This window comes from Lutra lutra, chromosome 6 (genome assembly GCF_902655055.1).
Source record: "Lutra lutra chromosome 6, mLutLut1.2, whole genome shotgun sequence".
NCBI classification, from domain to species: Eukaryota; Metazoa; Chordata; class Mammalia; order Carnivora; family Mustelidae; genus Lutra; species Lutra lutra.
Window position 1 is genome coordinate 56,437,952 of NC_062283.1, and position 7,686 is coordinate 56,445,637.

The window sequence follows — 7,686 nt, forward strand, 5'->3', positions numbered from 1 at the left end:
GGTATAATTAACAGAACATCAGTTACTAAATGCTAGATATTAAAAAAATAAGTAACAGTGAATTATTTAAGGTTTTATTTCTCTGGAGAAATCATATAATTTATTTATAGATCCTAAGTATCTCATTATACAAATAGGTGATGTGTGTCAGAGTCTCTTTCACATGGGTTTTTAAAGTGTGCTTATATTATAAAATCCACTACCCCCAGTCTTGCTGATCATCACAAAGAATCATCTTCACTATCCATATGCCCAGAGGCCCCCTCATTCCCTGTTGATCATGAGGCAAAGCTCAGAGGGTCTTGGGTAAACATGGGTTTGTATGTGTGTTTTTTTAAGTCTATAATTGTGATGTGCTTAGGAACAGGGTTGTGATGACCATTATCCCTTGGCTTATAGACACTCTCCTGCCTTCCTACAATGTAGTTCTTATAAATGGTAGTCTTATTTTAAAATTCTGAGTTTATGGTCTTTTTTCCACAATAGAATATGTCTTTTTTTTTTTAACCTATCTTGCCTAGAATCTGGTGAAGCATTTTAATTTGAATATTTGAGTCTTCTGCTCAGATAAACTTCCTTCTACTCTTAGTGGCTCCTTCATCTCATCTGTTAATTTTTCCTTGTCCAGCACTCCTGTTATTTACATGGAAATTCTACTAGATCTGTTATCGAAATCTATGGCCTTGCCCATCTTTATTTCATTAGTTTTTAACATAGATTCTGTGCTCCTTCTCTTCATCTATTGATTTGTTTGCAAATCATTGTCCATCTTTATACACACAGCTAAATTGTGTGTGTGTGCATGTGCTATGCTTGAATCTCCTTAATTAAACTTACAATTTTGTTTATTGGGAAATGGGATACATTTTTGTTCAAGATCAAGTTCAAAGTCTAACCTACCTCTGTCAATAGTTAAATAACAATTTTATACCTTAGCTGTTCCAAAAAAAAATTCTGATATCAAATAATACTATTTATATCACTTGGCTGATTTTTAAGCTCTACTTGGATGATCAGTTTCAGGAAGTTTTTGTTTTTCCTCGTTCCTATCTAAATCTGAAAGACTGGCCTATAATTTTTAACACAATTTCAGGCAGTGTGGTGAAAGCAGAGATATTTTCAGACTTTCAGCCCTTGCTTCCACAGCCTTCATTGCCTATTGTATAAGGTAGGAGAGCTCTGCTGCTGATCTAGGGGAGGGCTTCTGCAATAGCTTTATGTTGTTAGAAGCCACTTATCTGGGGTGTTTTTGAGTCTCTTCCTTCTGGGTTCTGGCACCCTTTTGGTTGGTTGTTGACTTAGTATGTCTTTTCTCTGGGGGTTATATTCCAGTTGCTGAGGTGCCTTGGGTGGCAGTAATCTGGATAATGAAGGCAGGCACAGCAATCTGGCAAAGTATGTCTGAGATTTGCCAGAGTGTGAAAATATAATTCCCCTAAAGAGAGCTCGAACAAAACCTCTCTGTTCCTCAGTCTTTTCAGCAAGCCATACTTGGTGTTCTTCTAGAGCCAGGACCAGAAAGAACTCAGTGCGTCTGCTAACATGCCTGCAGCTCATGGGGGACAAGGGAGACCCACCTCACCTCAGGAATGCTCAGCTGAGAAGATAAATTACCATTCCCTGGGGATTCACAAACCTCTGCAAACCAATAGTTCTCAAACCTCTCCTCCTTCGGTCTCTGCCACCTGCCTCCAAATTCTCATCAAACACAGAGGAGAGAACTTCTCTATCAGCTTTTCTTTCCTTCTTTGAATCCACGGTCTTCCATCCTCCAGTTAAACAGCAGGACCAGTTACTGCTCAGCTCAGGACATGCCTTGTAGTTTGATTAGAAATACAGGATGAATGGTGCCTGTCTGGCTCAGTGAGTATAACATGTGACACTTTACCTCAAGGTCATGAGTTCAAGATCCACATTAGATGTGAAGCTTACTTTAAAAAAGGGGGGGGTACTAGAATGGTAGCATACACAGAGTATCATAGATAAGAAGAGAGGAGAACCTAAATAAAATTAAAGAAAAACTTGCCAGGAAAAAAAAAATATATATATATATATATATATATACAGATATACAGATAACTATATACAGATATACAGATAACTATATATATATATATATATAGTTAGGCAAAGAGTGATTTAAAACTCAACTATAGGGGTGCCTGGGTGGCTCAGTTGGTTAAGCATCTGGCTCTTGGTTTCAGCTCAGGTCATGATCTCAGGGTCATGCGATAGAGCCCCAAGTTGGACTCCACACTCAGCATGAAGTCTACTTGAGTTTCTCTCCCTCTGCTCCTCCCCCAGCTCTCTCTCTCAAATAAATCAATAAATCTTTAAAAAATAATAATAAAAACAAAACAACCCTATTGAAAATAAGCTAACACTCTTTCAACCTGAAATGAAAGATTAGATGACTCCTCAATCCACTTTCCCTTCTTCTTTTTGAAGATAGTCATTGGTGCTGTGCATGTATATTTATATGGATGTGGATTGGTTGGATAGGTCAGCTAAAGAGAGTAGCAAGTGAGAGGAGTTAACAAAATTCATAAATGTCAGATCTCTCTAATCTGTACTTTATTTTCTAAATCACCCACCTCTGTACTGTCTACCCCTACACCTATGTTCTGTCCATTTGGGGGCACAAAATCCAGTCTTTTCTAACTAATGACCTTATCTTTTATCCTGGCCTTATTTCAATTGATATTCATCAAAAATCTCTCCAAAAAATATCTACCCCAATTTTATCCAACCTAAATGACAGCAGCTCCAACAAGCACATCTTGTCCTTGTCAGTCAGACATAGACACTTCCTAGACCTCATCTGACAATAAGTATAGATATGCCAGTTCCATTTTTAAAGTCCTTCTTTTTGGGCAGTCACCCATTAATATGCCAGGTCTTGAATTTAATTCCTGCTTAGTCTTTTACTATTTAAGTGTTTTTAGAAAAAGTACTTTATCTCTCTGACTCTCTTTATCCACCTATAAATAGAGATAATATCTACTTTGTGAAGTTACTTTTGAGGATGGATAACATTTTGACCCTTAAGAAAAATTAGAATAAAGTTAAACCATCTTAATATTCTTTAATTTTTTAAGTATTTATATCAACCAGGAGTTTTCCATAAATTGTCCAAATTTATCCTTGCAGTGGCCATCTGAGTTAGATATTATCACTGAAGAAGCTGAGATTCTGACTAAAGGAGCTGGGGTTCAAGCTTAGAAATTGTAACTTCAAATATTGATTTTTTACAACCAACTCCAAATGCTTCTTCTAAAGATTAAGTTATAAAAGCACAGAGAAATGGATGTCTCTTGGTGGAATTTCAAGTATTAGTGAAAAGAGTGAGGGAGAGAGATCTTGGCACCACATAACCAGCAGCTTGATTCCATCAGACCTAGGGAAGAGGGTTTAGATGTGAGCATTCTGCCACTGCTGCCTGAATCATGATTCCTGTGGGGATATTTTAACCCCCAGCATTTAGAATTCATATATATTTCTCCTAAGAACCCATTTCTACCAGGGGCACCTGGGTTGTTCAGTAGGTTAAGCATTTGCCTCCTGACCTCAGTTCAGGTCTTGATCTCAGGATTGTGAGCTCAAGCCCCACATTGGGCTCCACACTGGGCATGGAGCTTTCTTTAAAAAACAAAACAAAACAAAAAACTATCAATTAAAAATATCAGAATTTATAATCCTTCAAATTTTTTCCATTTCCAGATTTCCATAGATGAATTAGATAAAATGATGAATGAAGTGGAAGTAACTTTTCTGGTTGCAAGGAATTATCAGGTACTTACCTTGAAAACATCCATTCTTGAGAAGTTCTCTTTTCTACACATGATGACAGAACAATATTGCTCTGTAAAAACAAATAAAACCCAAACAAGTGTCTGATTTGTTCCCATGGTCAAGTTTTCACATTCCTGCTCCAAAGCAATGAACTAGGCAAATAGCTGCATCTTGCTTAATGTATGGGAACAGCTGGCACAATACCCAGCACACACACAGTTAATTCTGGAGGGAAAAGTCTCAGGTACTGTCCTTTTTCTGTCAGTAATTAAAGTTCTGATCTACTCCAAAGTTTGTTGGATATTCAGGTCAATACGTTAAAAAAAAAAAAAAAAGCAAGATTTATTCTAAAAAGTTTGGCTGATATTTTTGTCCATTTTTTCATCAACATAAATCCAACTGTCAGTTTCCTGAATATTTTATTCTATTGTCCTATTAAAGTAGGGCCAGAAGTCCTCACAAAATACTGAATATTTTGCTCAACACCTCTTTGAAATAATTTTATTTTGAAACAATCTCAAGCTTTCAGAAAAAGCAGTACAGTCCACAGAATTGTCTTTTCTGGAACCATGTAATTTTCTGGCTTCATTATCCCTGAACATTTCAGTATATAGTTCCAATAAACAAATACTCTCTCAACCAAAACGTAACCATCAAAACCAGGGGTCAGCTTCAGCTGCTATATACCATGCTATACCAAAACACACTGAGCAGCTAAAACAGCAGAAGTTCATTTTTCTCACAGTTCCAGAGGCAGGAAAGTCCAAGATCAAAATGTCATTCTGTTTGGTTCCTGGGGAGCACGCTCTTCCTGACTTGTAGATGGCTGCCTTCTCTCTATGTCCTCATTGGGTCTTTCCTGGGTGTAGGTAGAGGGAGAGAGGAGAGAGGTACAGGGAGAGGGAGAAGGATAAGGAGGTATCTTTCTGTTCTTTAAAGCCACCAATCCTATCAGATTAGGACCCTGCCCTTATGACCTCATGTAACTTGAATCACCTGCTTAAAGTTCTATCTCCAAATGCAATCACATTGGGGGTTAGGACTTCCAACATTTAAATTTGGTTTGTGGGGACACACAATGAAGTCCATAGCAACTATCAAATTCTGAGACCCTCATTCAAATTTCACCAAATGTCCTAATGATGTTTCTGCTGCAAAGAATCCAGTTCAGAATCACATTTTGAATTTACTTGTTATTCTCTCCAGCCCTTCATCTGTAACAGTGCCTCAGCCTTATTGACTTTTATGACCTTGACATTTTTGAAAATTATAGGCCAAGTTTTTTGTAGAACGTCCCCCATTTGGGTCTGCCCAATGTTTCCTAATGCTTAGATTCAAGTTTTAAAACTCAAAGCAATATCACAAATGGAACCTACATGCTTCTCCTTGGATCCTACCAGGTAGAATTTATTTTTGAACTTTCACCATTACTAATGATCATCTTGATCATTGATGAAGGTGGTGCCTGTTTCTCCACTTTAAAGTTCCTTGTTCTGGTACACCTAGGTTGTTTGTTTGGTTAAGCATCTGCCTTTTGCCTAGGTCATGATTCCAGGATCCAGGATCCTGGGATCCAGTCTCACATTGGGATCCTTGCTCAGCAGGGAGCCTGCTCCTCCCTCTTCCAGCCACTCCCCTGTTTGTGTGCTTGTGCTCTCTCTCTCTTTCTGACAAGTAAATAAACAAAATCTCTAAAAAAAATTAAGTTCCTTGTTCTTACTTTGTAATTAATATTGTTTTATGGGAAAGCAATGTGAAATGTCCCATGTCCCTATATAAATGTTTCACTCTTCCTCCATCTTCTAATTTTTTATTTACTAATTTAAATCAGTAGAAACTCATGAATTCTAATTTTATTCAACTCTTTACATCATAATCATTATTCATCGTAACGACAAAATTGTCCCAGATTTGGCCAGTGGGACACTATTCAGACTGGTTCCTATGTCTTTTCTGACATATACATCTTGTACTTGCCTTGTTCCAGCTTTGGAATCACCCTTTTCTTCAAGTCCTGGTTCCTTTGAGTGGTACAGACAGTCCCCGAAGTATAATAGCTTGACTTACAATTCTTCAGTTTTACAATGGCACAAAAGTCCTACACATTCAGTAGAAACCATACTTTGAATTCGGAACTATGATCTTTCAGGGGCTAGTGATGGGCAGTACCATCAACTCTCCTGATGCTGGGTAGTGGCAGCACAGCTCCTGGTCAGGCATGCGATCACGAGGGGGAACAGCCAGGACACCTACAACCATTCTGTCCCCACGCAGGCATTCTGTTTTTCACTTTCGATACAGAATTCAACAAATTACATGAGATATTCAACCCCTTATTATAAATAGGTTTTGTGTTAGATGGTTGTCCCCTACTGTAGACGAATGTATTTTGAGCACATGTAAGGTAGGCTATGCTAAGTAGGTTGGGTGTATTGCGTGCATTTTTTTACTTGCAACATTTTCAATTTACAATGGGCTTATTGGGATGCAATCCCTGTGTAAGTTGAGGAAGCTGTGTATTTAGATTCTGAGATCTAAGTGTGCTCATTGCTGTTGGGATGTTGCCTTTCCAAGGTTCTCTCAGTGGTTGCAGATAGAGAATATCATATAAGTTAGAAGTGTGTGTAATCAATGTGTGCATTTGCATTTATAAATATTTCAATACCTATCTATATATATGTATATACAATGAGTTCTACTTTACCATTTGTTTGATAATATGATTTTGTTCCAATACAACTGAAATATCAAGACAGAATTTGAGCATAGTGCAATTTCATGTTTGCTTAGGCATGATTTCCTCTGAGAGAAACAGATGAACACAGAAATACACCCAGTTGTGCCAAGCCTTGTCTTATGGAACACACACACACACATACACACACATCCAACATCTAACATCTACTTCAACTCACTTTATGTGCCATTCTCCCTAACCATCTCATCTGGTGTTACAACTTACTTTCTGATTTCAAATAACTCTCCTTTCCACTGCTTCAAAATGACTCTGAAGCTGCAAACCTACTTCGACAAGCAAATTTCTGATCCTCTTTTTTTTTTTTTTTTTTTTTTTGTATAAACATATAATGTATTTTTATCCCCAGCAGTACAGGTCTATGAATCACCAGGTTTACACACTTCACAGCACTCACCATAGCACATACTTTCCCCAATGTCCATAACCCCACCACCCTCTCCTGACCTCCCTCCTCCCAGCAACCCTCACTTTATTTTGTGACATTAAGAGTCTCTTATGGTTTGGGGCGCCTGGGTGGCTCAGTGGGTTAAAGCCTCTGCCTTCAGCTCAGGTCATGATCCCAGGGTCCTGGGATCGAGCCCCACATCGGGCTCTCTGCTCGGCAGGGAGCCCACTTCCTCCTCTCTCTCTCTGCCTGCCTCGCTGCCTACCTGTGATCTCTATCTGTCAAATTAAAAAAAAAAAAAAGAGTCTCTTATGGTTTGTCTCCCTCCCGATCCAATCTGTTTCATTTATTCTTTTCCTACCCCCCAAACACCCCACATTGCATCTCCACTTCCTCATATCAGGGAATCATATGATAGTTGTCTTTGTCAGATTGACTTATCCCTAAGCTTAATATAATACCCTCCAGTTCCATCCACGTCATCGCAAATGGCAACATTTCATTTCTTTTGATAGCTACATAGTACTCCATTGTGTATATATATACCACCTCTGCTTTATCCATTCATCTGTTGATGGACATCTAGGTTCTTTCCATAGTTTGGCTATTGTGGACATTGCTGCTATAAACATTTGGGTACATGTGCCCCTTCAGATCACTACATTTGTATCTTTAGGGTAAATACCCAGTAGTGCAGTTGCTGGATCATAGGGTAGCTCTATTTTCAACTTTTTGAGGAACCTCCATGCTG